Genomic DNA, 16,021 nt, shown 5'->3' with positions numbered 1-16,021 from the left:
TTTCCCCAATACTTTTATTAAATGTAATGCAGAGTTCCAGAAAGCAGATCAAAATATTTAGTAGAAAGAGAAATTTTGAAATCTGGCCAGTATATTATAGTATTTCTTATAAACCATTTATGGTATTATTTTTCTCATGTAACTGAAGAATGTTTAATTTGCAGTAATTTAAAAAAAATGTTTTACAACTACTCTGAATTCCTCCCTGCAAAAACACAACTGATATTTTCTTTGCATTCTTCTTTTACAGATCACCCCTGATATTTTTCTTGCTTGCTTGTAGCTTTAGTGCAGCTTCAGTCAAGGACAAAGTGGGACTTTGCATCTAAATATGGGCAAAGCTTCTTTCTTTGATTCCAGCACAGGATTTCCAATATGAGCAACATATCTCTTAAAGCCATTAGGGGCAAGAAATTATTTAATTCTGTATCTTTTAGAAAATACAACTATCATCATACATTTGATAATAAGATATTAGTGAGTTGAGTTTTTTTTTTTTTAAAGTGCATTTAGCTGAATGAAAAGAAGCATTAGATTCAGAGACTTTATTTTAAGCTTATTTAGCACTTGTACATGAACATGCATGTGAAGGTGAGCTTTGAGGGATTTTTCAATATATATATATATATAAATATTTTTTTTTGGTTGGGAATAGAACTGTTAGCAATAGAATACAAATGAAAAGCAGTAAATGTAACCGAAGAGAAAACAAAGCATCAGCAGGTGTTTTAAGGGATTTTCAAGGATAATATCACTTGCTGCTTTTACTACAACTAATGGTAATGTGTTTATACAAAATCTGTTTAGATATCTATAATGCAATTAATAAGGTTTTGCAATACAGAGGAATCACATATAATAATATTAGATACTCTGAATTTCAAATCGTAATCAACGAAATATGCAGAACACACTACAATTATGAAATAATGTTCATAGGATTTTTTTAACAATAATTTTCAAGTTTTTTAGTAAGTCTTAAAATTGGATGAAAAATGGCTTTAAGTGTAACTGCTTATGATTTTCAGCTTGAAAAGAAGCAATGCAGTTTGAGTATTTCATTAAATATGAATACATATGAATGAAATTTTAAAACAATGCAAACAGCAGGTAGCACAGGTATTGATTTGCAAAACATTTTAGTGTTGCTAGATCTCCTTTTTATTTTCATTTTTTTCACTGAAACAAAAATTCAGCTGAGAAATTTCACCCAGCTGGAGAGCCATGCTGGTACATTGTCTCCCTATGTAGGAGCTCTGCATATGAATAGAAAACAGTCTGGGCAACAGCTGCACTGCAGAGCATATCTGCTCCCTGAGCACACCTAAGGTACAGTCCTAAAAGCAACTCCCTCTGTTCCTTTTTGCAGGCCATGAAGGGAGGTTGAGTTTAGCTCAACCTCACCTGGCTGAGCCCCAGCTGATAGGAAGGGACAGATGGTGAATAAGGACAGTCTCTGGCCGTGTTCCCATGTGCACCAGTTTGTCAGTGTATCTGCTGGCCAGGGCTATTGGCCAGTCCACTGTTGACTTAGTTTCCAAGAAGAGAGGGAGCAGCAGTCTAATATAAACTGTGTGACAAAGGAATTTGATCTCTGTATAGCATTTATTGCCCAGAGTCCTCTCCATGCTTTAGATGGCATATAAATTAAATTAATGTAAATAATAATCTCTTTGGCAAGTCTTAAAATAGAATAAAGAAGAGATGAAAACGAGCACATCGTATTACTTGCTAGTCCTGATCTCGTTTATAAGCAGACTTGCTTCCTGCCAACCCATCTGATATACAAAGGGAAGAGAAAAAAGAAGGACGGAGACATGCAATGAAATTGTGCTTCTTCAGGAGAAAGCTCAGGTCTTCAGTGGCATTGGCTGCCCTGCTCACTGGATTACACTTGTTCTTCATGTGGAGACGCTGCTCATGAGCAGTGGGGTTTATGCTATGAAAATGACCACTCTGTGCGTATGAATGACTTGTGTTATACCAAGTGTGATTTCTTTTTAAGGAAAATTAGTGAGAATTTAACAGAGGATTGTATTTGAATATGCCTTGTTATTTTTACACTAATGGCTTACTCTTTTCCTTTGTACATGTACTGGGATTTCATGTGTTTAAATTAAACTTCCAGTAATTTTTAGCCACTCCATTTGACTAGCCATTGTGTCACACCTGCTAAATTTTCTTGAACTTGCCAAGTAGTAGTAATTTACTACTTGGCAACTACTTCCCAAGTACGGAAGACAAATTCAAAAGAAAGACGAGGAAGTTAGAGATGTTGGTATCTCTAAGTCATTGGTATATTGTCAAAGTGCAAATATTTTTTAGCAGCTGTGGCTTATGTTGACAATTTCAATGTTTTGGATGTTGTGCCAACTTTTCTTTAGTTTGATAAGCATGCAATCTTTAGTAAATGATGGTCATATAACTTCCAAAGGGAATCAACAGTGTAAAACATTGACATTGTTTACATCTGTATTGATTACTTTTGCAGTGTTAGATGCTATGTATATGAGTTACTTGGCATAAGGTACTCTTAAGTAAGGCATGAAAATGCTATGCAATATTGACACTGAATTACCATTTCTTGTTTTATAGGCCTCAGTATAGTCACTTGCTTATTCCTCGGTGAATAGCACATGTTGCCTCATATACTCTGTATCCTCTGTGGGAAGGTTCATCCTTGAACTTGCTGTTCAATTTCCTAAACTTTGACAATCTGTTGAAATTTTCAGGCTGAATTCTATAAATATTTAAATGCAGTGTCATAGACTTAAGACATTCAAAGAACTGAAAGAGTAAAGTATGGTATTTTTTTCAACGATCTGTTTAGTGTTTACCCTCATAAGTTACCTGAGAATTGCTTTGAAATCACTCAGTGCTTACAAAAGTCCTTGAAACTCACTTATATGTAGTTTATTTTATTTACCCATGTTGACATTTTTCATATTGAAAAAAAAAAATTCAATTTCTGGTGCCTGACAGCTTGAAAAGTATTTCCTGAGAAATGAGGCGACTTTTTCTTTTGGGGAGCTCTAAATGTGTGGCAACCCCAGTCGAAATTCCCTGTGAGGAAATTTGACAACTCAGAATTACCCATCCATTTCTGCTGGTTTCTAAGTTAAGAAGAATGCAGGATATTGTGTTACTGACAAAGAAAATCAAGGCAGAAATGTCTGTATGAGAAGGCAGTGTGAAATACTGCCTCTTCACCTGGTTAGTACAGAGGAGAAACCTGCTTTACTCTCCTTGGAGCACTCCTGCCTCCTCTACAGTTTCCTCGTGGCTTACAGCTCCCAAATGTCATCAGGCAATAAGCATCATGGGGAGGCTAACACTAAGCCTAGGGGAAGCAGTTGTCTTTGTGCTTTACTTTGGTTTCATGATTTGTGGAGCACAGATGTTTTGTGGTTAGATGATGGGGTAGACACCCAAAACAGCTCCCTAACTTCTGTGTTTGAATTAAAACACTTTGAATTAAAGTGGTGATTGTACACTGTCAGTGTGAAACAGCATTGAAAGATTTTTATACATAGGCTTTTGTGTCTTTGGGTAAAAAAGCAGTGTCTTGGGAATCTGTTTATTCATAATGTTTTCTCTGATCTCAGAGCAGAACTCGATAGACTGGCAAGTTATCTTAACATGCAAATAGATTTCCTGTTTACAAAGCAGGTTAAAATACCTGCACATCTCTTCCATGGAGAAATCTCAGGGCTGCTGTTTTGATTAGTTTTGCTTTCATGTTGCTCTTGATAGCTTTATTTATAGCTCTGCCATTTGATTAGGGTTGATGGTGCAAAGTGTTCTCTCTCAGAGCGTGGCCAGACTGAAACACTGAATTTAGTATAGATGTGTCCTAGGATTTATGTTTAAAAGTAAATCAGTTTTACCCATCACTCTCCCTTTGAAAATTGTCCCACTATCTGTCTTTTCTCCTGCCTGAGCAGCTCTTCTAGAGTTCATGGTCAGGGCAGGGTAGGGGGATTTCTTTGACAGGACCCATCTGCGTGCTTCAGTCTGGACTCCAGAGTGACTAAAGTGTCAATGGGAGAGATGTTCAAGAGGCATTGAAAACAAACTCATGGATAAGTACACAGTACAGTTCACCTGTTTTTTGCATGTCAACAGGTGCTCTGTTGAAATTTAGTATTTATTGATAGGAAACAAATTATTTATCAGGGAAAGATTTTGAGAGATTCAATTGTCTTTAGCTTAGGGGCATACCATGTCAAGCACCAGGTTCTTCTGTCTGCATAGAGGCACTTGACAGTGCTGTGAAGTGGGTTTAACAAAGGTGACACACAAGACCTGATTTATCTATGAACCAAACACTTTCTCTAGAGTCTCAGTAATGGCCCTTGTGAGCAACAATCATCCCCAGAATTGGATATTGCGTTTATTTGCATTTATTTCTTCTTTGATGTGAAAATATTTACAGCTCTGGCAACAGCCTTGTATCACAGCAAGAAGAGAGCTATCATCTCTCGTATAAGTTGGAATAGGCAACCTTGATATATTTGTGCAGTTATTATACAGCTGGGTCTGTACTTAGCTCTTAAAAGATTAATCATTTTCATTGACTAGAGAATCCAGGAGAAAAATGATAAAGAAGGTGACAAGGAAACCAAAGTAGGTTTGAGTGGCACTCCACAGTTTTATTTTAACTGCACTAGATAGTTGTAAATGAAGTTTTTATTTTTCTTCAGGCAGTATTCATATGCTCCATGCCTGAGTACAGGCCTGTACCTTATGGTCTGCTTCAAAAGGGCAGACACGTTTATGGCCAAGTTGGGAAAAATGGCAAGAGATAAGTTGCGATCTCAAAGTTCCCCTTTCAGCCAAGTTTCAGGCTCTCCCAGTGTGCCTCACAGTAATTTCTGTTGCAAAGTTGACCCGTGGCCAAAATCACAGGTCCATTAAATTGTCTTACCTTTATTTTAGAGCATGTGTTTTTAAACATCTGTCTACATTCCCCAAATATTCAGAAGAGTGATTTTTTCCAGTAACCACCTCCAGATTGCAATAGGCTACCACAATACCACTCAAAGCTTACTTGGACAGAGGGGAGCAGGGCAAGGGGGATACTTTGAAGAGGGCAAAAAGCCCCTCTGCAGTCCTTGTTGTTATAGCCCAGAAACAAATATTCCCATGTAAATGCCGGTGACTGAATATTTGATATAATGGGTTGTTTTATTGATATGGTATCATTCTGCTGTGGGTGGCAGCTACTTTTTTTGCTTTACTTGCCCTAGTTCAAAACAAAACAAACAAACAATAAAAGTCAGGATAAGTGCATGTTAATAAGTGAGTATTAAATATCCCTTCAGTAGCACACTGATCTGAGATGGCCTTACCTCCGTTCCTTTTCTTTGGGCCCAACTAGCCTCTGTGCTGAGGGCTGAATGCTGGCTGTTTTTTATAATGACATGATGCCAAATGCATCAAATGATGCATAGGGTGGAGTTGCTAATCATATGGCTGCTGCTCATTTTCTGTACTTCATGGTATGAAAAGTTATTTACGAAATTTTACCAAATGCAAGTGACCTGCTCAAGGCTCATTGAAGCACAGCCTGAACTCAGATCTAATTATTTTAAGTAAAAAAAAAAAAAAAAAAAAAAGCACCATTGGTCATCTTTGTTAAGCTGCTTTACTGATGGCGCTGGAAATTACCAGGACTTCATTCAGCAGCATTAAAGCCAGTTTCCAAAGTTCTGTCATATTTATTGACTTTTAGAAATCAGTAAACTTTCTTTCTAAAACAGCGTGTTTTACCATTGTACTACATTTCAGAACAATTGTTCAGCTAGTAACCAAGACAGGGGTTGTGGTTTTATGGGTTTTATTGTTCTCTGAGGGTAAAATCTGAGGCTGTATCTAGAAAGACTTGAGTACAAATCTTCCAGCCATTAATTCACTCTGTGACTTATTTCTTCACGGACTCCCATGTGTCTGTGTCTCAGATCAAAGGCTGACAGTACCAGTGGCATCTGCTGCCCCAGTCCTTGGTTTTCCTGTAGCTGAATCCCACAATGTTTCCCTGCCCTGCTTGCCGGAGAGGCACAGAGCAGAATTGCCTGGATAGAAGAGTTCTTTAGAAAGGATCCAGCTGCTGAGCTTTATAAAATAGACACTTCCTTCTTCTTGTGGCTTGGCCTGCAATAAGCAAACTGTGTTGCAGTGTCCAATTTAATCGTTGCCTTGCTGCACGATGGCAGAGTTCAAGTTACACATTCAATAGTACATTCGGCATGCTCCTAATGAAATTACCATTTTTAAATAGGGTGTGTTTTTTCATTGATATGACTGTCTTAAGTTTTCTCACTACTTTTGTGAGAATTTTCTAAGTCTGTGAGAATGCTAATCAGGAGTTACGTGTCTGTGTGTGTCTATTTTATGTCTTTGCACTGACTGTTTGCATATTTGTATAAAGAATAGTATCAGCCTCAGAAGTAACCGCCATGAGAAGCCTTTAAGAAGACCATTGGTTATTTTTTTACATGTAATCACATTATAAGTAAGGAGAGGCAGTTTTTTTGTCTGATGATCCTCTTAAATATCTTTTCTGCTAAGCAATTGTCATCATCAAAACTAACACTGTGTAATAAATATAAGTCATTCCAGTCAAACCGGAGATTGAATAGCTCTGCAGATGGAAGGGATACGGTTAATTGTAAGTTTATTATAACTCTAATTAAGAAATGCTGTCAGCACAACTGTCACAGTCTGAACCTTTCATGTATTGTTAGCAATCGAGCAGAATATGTAATAATAGCATTGTCTTTTGATACCTTGTTTATTATGAAACAGTAAATTTTCACTAATAACATTCTTCTTTTGTAGCATACCATCAGAAAAGGTAACAAATCAAGTTTTTGTTGTTGTTTTTTTAATTATGTGACACTGAACAGTTTTAACAGGCTGGAATACAATAATACTTTTCTTTTTAGTCTTCAAGGTGAATGAATGGGAGAGCACTGCAAGCCACACCATGCATTATTCATCTAGTTCTGCTGTGTGTTTAGTGCTGTGTGTGAGAAGTAAAATGGCTGTCTTAGTTTTGCTAGGGGGAAAGCCTTTGTACATGTTAATGCTTTTTTTCATGCCATGCTTTTTTACTATCATTTTAATATTACTTTTCACATGTCATTGCAAATAGTCTGTTGCTGAAAGAGCAAAAATATTTGGATGACACAAATTTTAGTTCAAAGTGAGGAAAAGGAACAGTGAAGCAAATCAAATGTCCAGTTGGATCAATGATTGGTACCAAAAGGAGGGCTGATGAGGTTAGGGTGACAGATAAGATACGGGCTTTCTTTTCATCTTCTACCCCATCGTTACAGTATGGGTAGTATTTATCACAAAAGCTGTGTGCTATAGAGAAGTAAGATCATCAGCGTGTTTCAGAACAACTGAGAATGTAATGAAGTAGCAAAACTGATAAGTGAACCTTGATGCTCTGCATTACAGCGTGCCTTTTTCACTTACAGACCTTCCTTGTTCCCGTAAGCATGCTAGTCAGTGTGTTACATAATAGGTAGTTTCTCTTCATGCAGAAAAGTTCTCTTGTATGGTGATATATTCTGATTTTTAAGAAATCAATTGCTCTTGAGAACTCGGTATTGAAAAATTCTGTTGATTTCAAAACTTAAAAATTTGGGAACCTCATAAAACTGCTCTCTAGAATAAATGGGTGACCTTTTCAGATTGTTTTTTTCTGCTTGTTGTCCAAAGTTTTCTATCTTGTTAAGACTTTCAGTAGCAGTATATGAATCCTTCTGCAATCCCAGCTGGAATAAGAACTGCCACGGATATTCTGTAAACATGTACTGTTGAACTTAGCTTTGCAGTGCAATTTATTTTATGTGCTCTTAATTTATGTTGACTTTTATAGTTCCTCAGACCTCTTTAATAGTAGCAATGGTTCTTTGTTCTTTGTGGTGTTGGCAGCCATAGACCTCAAAGGATTTTATGAAGGAACAGTAACTGCCATTGTGCCATTTTACTGAGGAGCAAAGTCAAGGGCTGGAGGTGACCCACTGAAGGTCTGCAGAAGAGCCAGGACTTCCTAAAAACTTACGGCTGTAATTACCAGATTTAAAAATATTTGTAATTGTTTAAAGTACATACGAATATGTTGTAAGAAATGTAGTAATCTCCTTGGAATGCTGCCACGTGCCAGGAAAACAAACAAGACAGAGTACCCACAGGTTGTGCGCGTATGTGTGTGAAGATGTGTGTATGCCTGTAAACTTAAGTACAGGGTATTGTTTTAAGCAAAGATTCTATGGAACCTTAAATGCCCATATATTAGAGCTTATCTAAGTATCTTATGTGTATGAAATATGCTTACTAATGTTCGCGGTTCAAACTGGGGTGGCATTAGCTTTCCTCAAATGGGAATCTGTGGCTGAAAGCAATATAATGTTTAACCTTTTCAACATATTACAGTAGGACCACCTCTGTACTGCTGGAATATAATGTGGCTTGTGCATACATTCATCTTTGACTTCATTTAGAGTTTTCATGTCTTCTGTCTGCATACTGAGAATGCTTATATTTGGCAATTTTAAATAAATATTCTACCAGGAAGGACCTGCTTTAAAGGTTAATACAATAGATTATTCTGTGCATTGTAAAATGATCTAAATGAGCAAGTAGTGCTACCAGATTACTTGACGTATTTTAGTGATACTACTATACAAGTATATGTTGACCACAATCAGAGTTAGGACATCATGTAGAATGATCCCTAAAATAATTTAATCTGGGAAAGCTGGTTGAACTATGAAGAGAAGCATAGGTTATGTGAACAGCTCATTAATTAAATTAATTACAGGTAGAGTCATCTATCACTCAGTAGCCTTGAAAATTTACGTTTATGCTCACATCCTGTTTACCATTCTTTAAACTCATGTTTTTCACTTTAGAACACAGCATGATGACATTTGCTGTCTTATTTGATGACGCAGTGCTGAGCTCTCTGTTTGGTTTTTTTTTGTTTTGTTTTGTTTTGTTTTTTAATATTCAGATTGGTAGTATTTCTATCAAAATAATAGCTTGTCATGGTCATAAGTTAGCATTACAAAATATCTGAATATGCTGTGGTTGCCTGCTTTGCTGAATAGGAAGATGGCTTGATGAGAGATTGCTGAAGTGTATGCCAGATGTTCTCCTTTCCCTTTCTAAATTCTGAAGAAAAGCAGGCCAAGATTTCACCCTGATTTTGGGTTGGTGCTTTATTCATTATTGTGGTGTTGGAATGAATAGAAGAAAGTATAGTATAAAATCATGAATTCATATTAGTAGAACAACTGATTGTGAGTAGTATTAAAAACATTTAGTATAAATTATGTCCTAGTAAATAGATCATTATTATTTTTAAATTTCAGGCTGGAACAGGATTTTATGGGAAATTTGACTTTGGTCTCTAAATGCATTATTTTCATCACTGTTACAATACCATATTGTCACATTAGAAACGTGTTCATAGTTTTATTTAGATATAATGCATCAAGTATCCAAATGAGGGTGAGGTCCAGTCCTATGGATGTTTCACAAGGAATCCTGTGGAGATCTACACAAGATGAACCCAGATATTGGTGAAAAATAATAATAATAATAAAGCTTTCTTCCAGTTATCCAGTTATAGAAGAGTCAATATGACCATGCACTTTGGATTTGTTTTGATTTACACATGCTTTCATGTTTATTTTGATATAGTCAGTGAATCTATGTAGGCCAAAGTTCCTCTGAAGATGTCAGAAAAAAGTATTAGTTAAAAGTTAAAGCCTTTGAAAAACATTGCTCGTCATTGTACATCTTCCTTTTTCCCAGCTTGGTATGAGCATAATGCAGTCTGGAGAGAAAGAAAATTGTTGGATAATGGTGTCCAATCAAGGGTTAGAAAGATTACTTTTGCTTAAAAATTCCATGGAAGAAAACAAATTATTTTGAGAACTTTTCTGTCCATATATTGGAATATCTTGACTTGAGAAGAATGGCTTCATCTTTCCTCCAGAATTATGCTCTTTTAATTAAAATATTAAATATATGTATTTAAAGCTGGGGAAAAATGAAATATTGTGAATACACATTCTGTTGGAAACTATGCAGACAGGTTGTATGAAAGAATTATAAAGTAAAATAATTCTTAGATTTGAGTCATCTTTCAGTGACATTGACTCCTATCCCCACTGAAACGCACACCAAAACTCACTTCCAAAGAAAGTGGAAATTGTTTTAATTACATATCTTCAGTGTTGCATCCCTCATGGACAGGGTGAATTCTGTGGTTATAGTCACGAGACTGTAAAATATATCCTCCTTCTGATACCTGATGTACTAGTTTTGATATTTTTCCTAAGAAGGTGTATTTAATTGCATATAATCTTTATTATTTAGAGTCTCTGAAATAGTTGTTATACTAACTTATGTATGTTATTTAACCTTATTGAAAGTTGCTCTTATAGTACGTCTTATTCTGGCAGTAGCTATATTATTTTACTTGTCAAAGAGCTTCCCAAACTACTTTTTTTTTGGTCATATTTGCATGCTATTGATATCATCTTTTATTATTGGTTTACTAGAAATTACTTGCTAGTTTTATATTGCTTATGCAATCTTTACTTATTCAGGAGGCTATTAATATTGTTTTTATATAGATGAGCAAGGGAATGTAAACATTTTATTGTTTGTTTGTTTGTTTTTTCTCTCTCCAAAATTATGTCACACTAGTCTATTGTATGCATAGAGTTTTAAAATAGAAGCTATAGTAAAAAAATTCAATGTTTCCTTCACAGTATATCTTAATGACAGAGCCAGATCCTGTTTCAATCTCAGGTTTTGCCTTATGTGATTTTGATTCATATTGTATATAGCAATCTTTTTGTCTGTGCATCTATTGTGTTTAAACCTGATTTTGATGATGTGTTACCTGCATAGAATTTACCTGTCTTGTTTTTTGCCTGTGGTTTAAGTGGCTATTTCTATTTTTATAGCAGCTTTATACTGAATAACAGCTAACCTCTCATATTGTGAACACACCCAAAAAGAAGCACTCTCATTAATGATGAGAGTAATCCTGAGCAGCAAATAAAGCTTTATGTGTCAGTTCCAAGAAAAAATACTATCTGAAATAATTTGTATAATATACAGATAATATGAGATTAGTGCATCTGTTCTAAAGAGCCTGACCTTCAAACCATTAGCTCTGCAAGATTCAAGCATCATGGTATAATCCTGCTATGAAAGGCAAGTTTGGTTTACTTTTTCATTTTATGATCTTCATCTATGACCTAATATATATTGAAATCAATGGAAAGATGTAGAACTACTTGGCTTGAGTTATTCTCTGCTAAGATAGAAGCAAAAATTACTTTAAAATGCAATTTTCTTTATAACCAGTAGTAAGCCTCTGTTTAACCAATGGTAAGCCCAGGACCATGAAGTTAAGGTTTGTTTATTTATTTTCATTTTGTGGCACATACTCTGGGGAACCGTCTTTCTATATATGCTATCTGCAAGGAAATTCAGATCTTGAAATCTGGGGTTCAAACTGACTGATTATTGTAGGTTTTCTTGTTTGTTTTTATGATGTGGATTTGAGAGTTTCCCTTTGTTACTGAACTGTTTGAATTTCTTCTATCCCTTGTCATTTTCTTTGGTGCTGATGTTCACATGCAACTTTTGTTTTCCAGTTTATTATTTTAAGACAGTTATTATCACTTCATCTGAGATAAGCTTGTGAATGTCCTCTATATAAGAGCAGAAAGAAAAATTAGTTCTAAACCTTAGCCTTTGCTTTTGCATAATATAGAGAGATGAAAAAATGCCTGTTAATTTGGAAGTATGGGAATCGATTTCTTATTGTATTGCAATGTCAGTTCTTAATAGGTGGATGTGTTCTTATCTGTGCTGTATTATGTTATGCAATATGTGAAGCAACCTTTGCAGACATTGTGTTAGTTCAAGAAATGTGTATTTGATCATTGAACTTGCTAATATGCCTGCACCACTACATTAAAAAAAATGTAGTTCAAGTAGTTCTGTGTTTTAGTTGGCATATAGTTTTGTAAGTATTTTCACTTCAGAAATAACCAGAAATTTTGGGAGAGAGTTGTTTTTTCTATAAAAATAGGCAGTATTAGCACGGTTTCATTTACCTTTCTTTTACATTTACATAACCTGCCTTGTGTTTAAAGGGCTTTATAATTCGGTAAACACTTGATGTCTGGTTATGTTTATTGGCTCTAATTCAGATAGTCTGAATATTCATTTGTAATATATGGCTATTTTTCCTTGTGCTTATATTTTTCTTAGCTTTTTATCTTGTTTGTAACAGATGAATTACACAGAGAAATCGCAGAAGTCAACATTTGTAATAAAGAAATCTTGCTTTGTAATGAAAATTTAGCATAATTTATCAGAGAAAACAGTACAACTCTTCTGCTTGTATTAGTGCCCCTCTTGACTTCCATTAGTACCCTTCCATTGACTCATCTCATCTCCCTTGCCTTTGAGAAAGGAAACTGTTTCCTCAGTGTGCAAGGTTTGCAACCCAATGAGAGCTGAGTGAATTGAGAAATGGGCAGCCACACAGAGCTGTAAAAATAACCTGAATTAATTTTTAGTGGCAAAATGAAAGGCGTTGTAGAAGGTCCTGGTATCTCACATTTCTACCTGTCTTGCATGGTAGTCAAAGCAATACTGACATAGTGGCAACTTTTTTTGTGCTGGTGTCTATCTGTATGGCACAGTTGAAACTTTCCGTCTTGTCAGCACAGTTTTCTTCAGTGTGTGCTTGATGGTGGACATAAAACAGCAATACTGGATGCAAACCTTACAATTTCTTAGCAGAGTTATTCCAGGGCATTCATTTGGAAACTTTGGCTGAACGGTCTGTCTCTAAGCTGAGTCTTTGTGTACAATTGTCCACTTCCAATAATATAAACACGAGGGGAACAATTATATCTTCCAGCTATGCAGTGTTTATCTAGCACAGATCCATTGCCCAAGCCCGTAGGTGTTTTTACATACTGGCTGTTGCAACTAACTTAAAACACTTTTGTGGCTGTTACCTGGGTCAGCCCCAGTGAGGGGCTGGTCCTTATGTCATCTCAGCAGAGCTTGCTTGGGACTTTCTATAGGCACATTTCAAACAGCACTCAGAAGTAATGGAAAAGAAAATCAAAAGCAGTGCAAACCTTAACATGGGTACTTTGGCTGAAGAAGAAGAGCGAGCATTGCTCTGTTTTATAGTAACTGAAACTTCAGTGTGCTCACTGATTTACCATGATCATGATGATAGAAGTATCATCACCAGTGTTTGGCAGTGTTGATGCAGAGGAGCAGGTCAAACATCTATAATCCTGGAAGGGGCTGTCGATCATGCTGATAAGAAATATACAGAATGATTTTTCCTTGGACTAGAAGGAGTGCAAAGGAGGAAAAGCTGTGACCAAAGTGGGGGCTTTCTGGGAGCATATGACATGAAAGCTTTTCCTCCCAGGGATTTTATTTAAACCTCAGTTTCCCCCAGGATTGCTGGCTTTGAGCAAGAGCCTGAGTGAGAGGGAACATCCTGCACACCTGACACGAGTGAAGTGCTTTGTGTAAAACTGCTGGACATGAACGCCACAGGTGACAGCCTGGTCTTGGGGTCTCTGCCATGCACATGCAGGTGTGTCTCAGAAAGGTGAAATGCGCATGTTGGCAACTAGCAGCAGTAGCATTTCATTCCTACTCTACCATAGCATTTTTCTGATCTCTGGAAGATGACTTTTCCTGTTTAATTGTATTTTGCTTTTCTTTTTTTTTTTTCCTAATATACATCATGAGAAAATTCCATACCATTTATCTACGTGCTTTAAAAAAGGGGGTAAGCTACCCTCTCTGTGGGGTTCTGAATGTCCTTCTTACAGAGCAAGAAAGTACAACTTACTTTAACCATTGCACTGTGTAGGAAGTCTGTACCTATCCAATGAAAATACTTGAAAGTTTCTACGAAGGTGTGGCATGAGATGTATGGTATCCCTGCTGCAGAGGATTTTACATCTGTTAGGCACCCATACAGTACTTGCCAGTCATAAGTCTTGTTATATTTTTATTAGCTGAAATGCACCATATAATTTATGATACTTTTCTCATTAATCATTTTACAATGCTCTAAATCATCACAACTTCACCATAAAAAGGACCTCAAGTTGCGCCAGGGGAGGTTAGATTGGGTATTGGGAGGAGTTTTTTCAGGGAAAGGGTGGTTATACTGTGCCAGGAGGTGGTGGATTCCCCATCCCTGGAGGTATTTAAGAGATGTGTGGATGTGGTGCTTAGGGACGTGGTTTAGCAGTGGACTTGTAGTGTTAGGTGAATGGTTGGCCTTGATGATCTTGTAGGTCTTTCCAACCCAAATGATTGATTCTGTGATAACATCATGTGAACATCCACTAGAGATAGATTTACTGCATGCATGTATTTTTCATTTGCTTTTCCCGTGACAATTCATTTTGAAGTATTTTTTCTTGTGGGTGTGGGGTTTTTGGTTTTTGCTTTTACAAATGCTGTGTCATTTCGTTTTTCCCTTTTATCTTTAATCAGTCTAACATTGTAAGTCAGTATGTACCGTATGTTGGATATCTCCTTCTTTCTTTGTAAAAGAGAGAGAGAGAAAGCACATCACTCTCTATAATGCTTGAATACCGAGATTTTAAAAGTGTGTTAAATTAATTGATTCTTAATTTGCAAGAGGAAAGCATATTATGTTTTTGGAATTGAGTATCCAAAAAACTGAAGAAAACAACTATATGGCAGTCTGCTTCCTCAAAACGAAGTGCAAAGATGAAAGGAATAATTCAGTAATGAAGTTTTGTTCTCAAAATACATGTGGGCACTTAGGAGGCAATTAAACTTTAACTCTGGATTGCCCCTCTCGGATAGTAACATCACTAAGGCCTTTCTGCAATATAACTGTGAATTAGTATTAATGGTGCTTTCTCAGTTTTGCAGTCTTTCAGGTGGCTTTATACCAAAATTCATGCAGAATGAGTCAAAAACACCATGACAAAGAAATGAGTTTCTGGGTTTATCTGACTCTCCTTATCCAGTTCTGTACAACAACGAGAAAAAAATGTATCAAACAAGGTTGCCAAGAATATTTTGTGCTCTTCTCTGCATGCACATCACTAGAAAATACACTGCTGAGTGAATTTTTGAACCTTTCGGCAATATTTTATGAAACGCTGGCTGGCAGGTAGTTCAGTACTTTCTCGCTGCAAGGCCCTGTAATGTAATCACAGTTGTAAAAGGAACTTGTGAGTGAAGCAACTTGATCATTCCTCGCAGTGCTACAGTGCCAAGTGGCTGGAAGAGAGAGAGGCAACTCCGGGGACTCTTCTACCCAGAAACAGCGCAAGATATTTAAGCAAAGGTGAAGCTGCTTTAGGTGCCGCCTGCTTGCTCAGGATTATATCGCAGCCGATGTTTAATTTTGCTTAAACCAGAGGTAAGCCTGTATTTTCTGCGTGTTGCTGTCACGAGCCTATATATTAGTTTGATTTAGCTGCGTGTGTTAAGCTTGGGTTGTAACTTTGCAATGCTGCAGTCATTGAAGAAAAAACTTAGGTCAGTTTGATACTCTGTTGATCTGGGACACTGGAAATGATTTCTAAAGGCAGTAACATTTTTAAAGGGAAATGTCACACTGACCTGGAGATGCTGGTAGTGGTGAAATAAAACTTGAAGGACTTGAAAGTTGCAGTCCAAACAAATCAAACTGCAGAAAAGATACAGAATATTCACATCAATTAACTGGGTGGTAATTGTTGGGAGTAAAATGAGAGAACTATTTCTGAACCTGTAATGTGTTCTGGTTAGTATTTAGTGCTTTTAAATTAGGGCTGAGTTATTATTAAGAAACTTTTCAGCTGCACAAAGGGACATGTAACATCTTTTTCCTAGAAGATACTTCTAGGAAACGAGTGTTTTTGCTGTTGTTTCAACTTGAAGATCTTATGAATATTATTAA

At 36.4% G+C, this 16,021-nt stretch overlaps 1 protein-coding gene across 49 annotated transcripts in view; it reads left to right on the top strand.

The window, feature by feature from the left end:
- RIMS1 (regulating synaptic membrane exocytosis 1) overlaps nt 1-16,021 on the top strand; it is a 318,536-nt gene that overhangs the window by 284,564 nt on the left and 17,951 nt on the right. The window contains exon 30 of one of the 49 annotated variants that reach the window (XR_010830507.1): nt 15,340-15,499. The exons of the other annotated variants lie outside the window; for them this stretch is intronic. The gene's annotated coding sequence lies outside the window, so the exon portion shown is untranslated. The remainder of the gene's footprint in view (nt 1-15,339; nt 15,500-16,021) is intronic. 49 annotated transcript variants of the gene reach the window in all.

The sequence above is a fragment of the Anser cygnoides genome, chromosome 3, assembly GCF_040182565.1.
Source record: "Anser cygnoides isolate HZ-2024a breed goose chromosome 3, Taihu_goose_T2T_genome, whole genome shotgun sequence".
In the NCBI taxonomy this organism is placed as follows: Eukaryota; Metazoa; Chordata; class Aves; order Anseriformes; family Anatidae; genus Anser; species Anser cygnoides.
The sequence above is the reverse complement of the archived record's forward strand: the minus strand, read 5'-3'. Positions and strand labels throughout refer to the sequence as shown.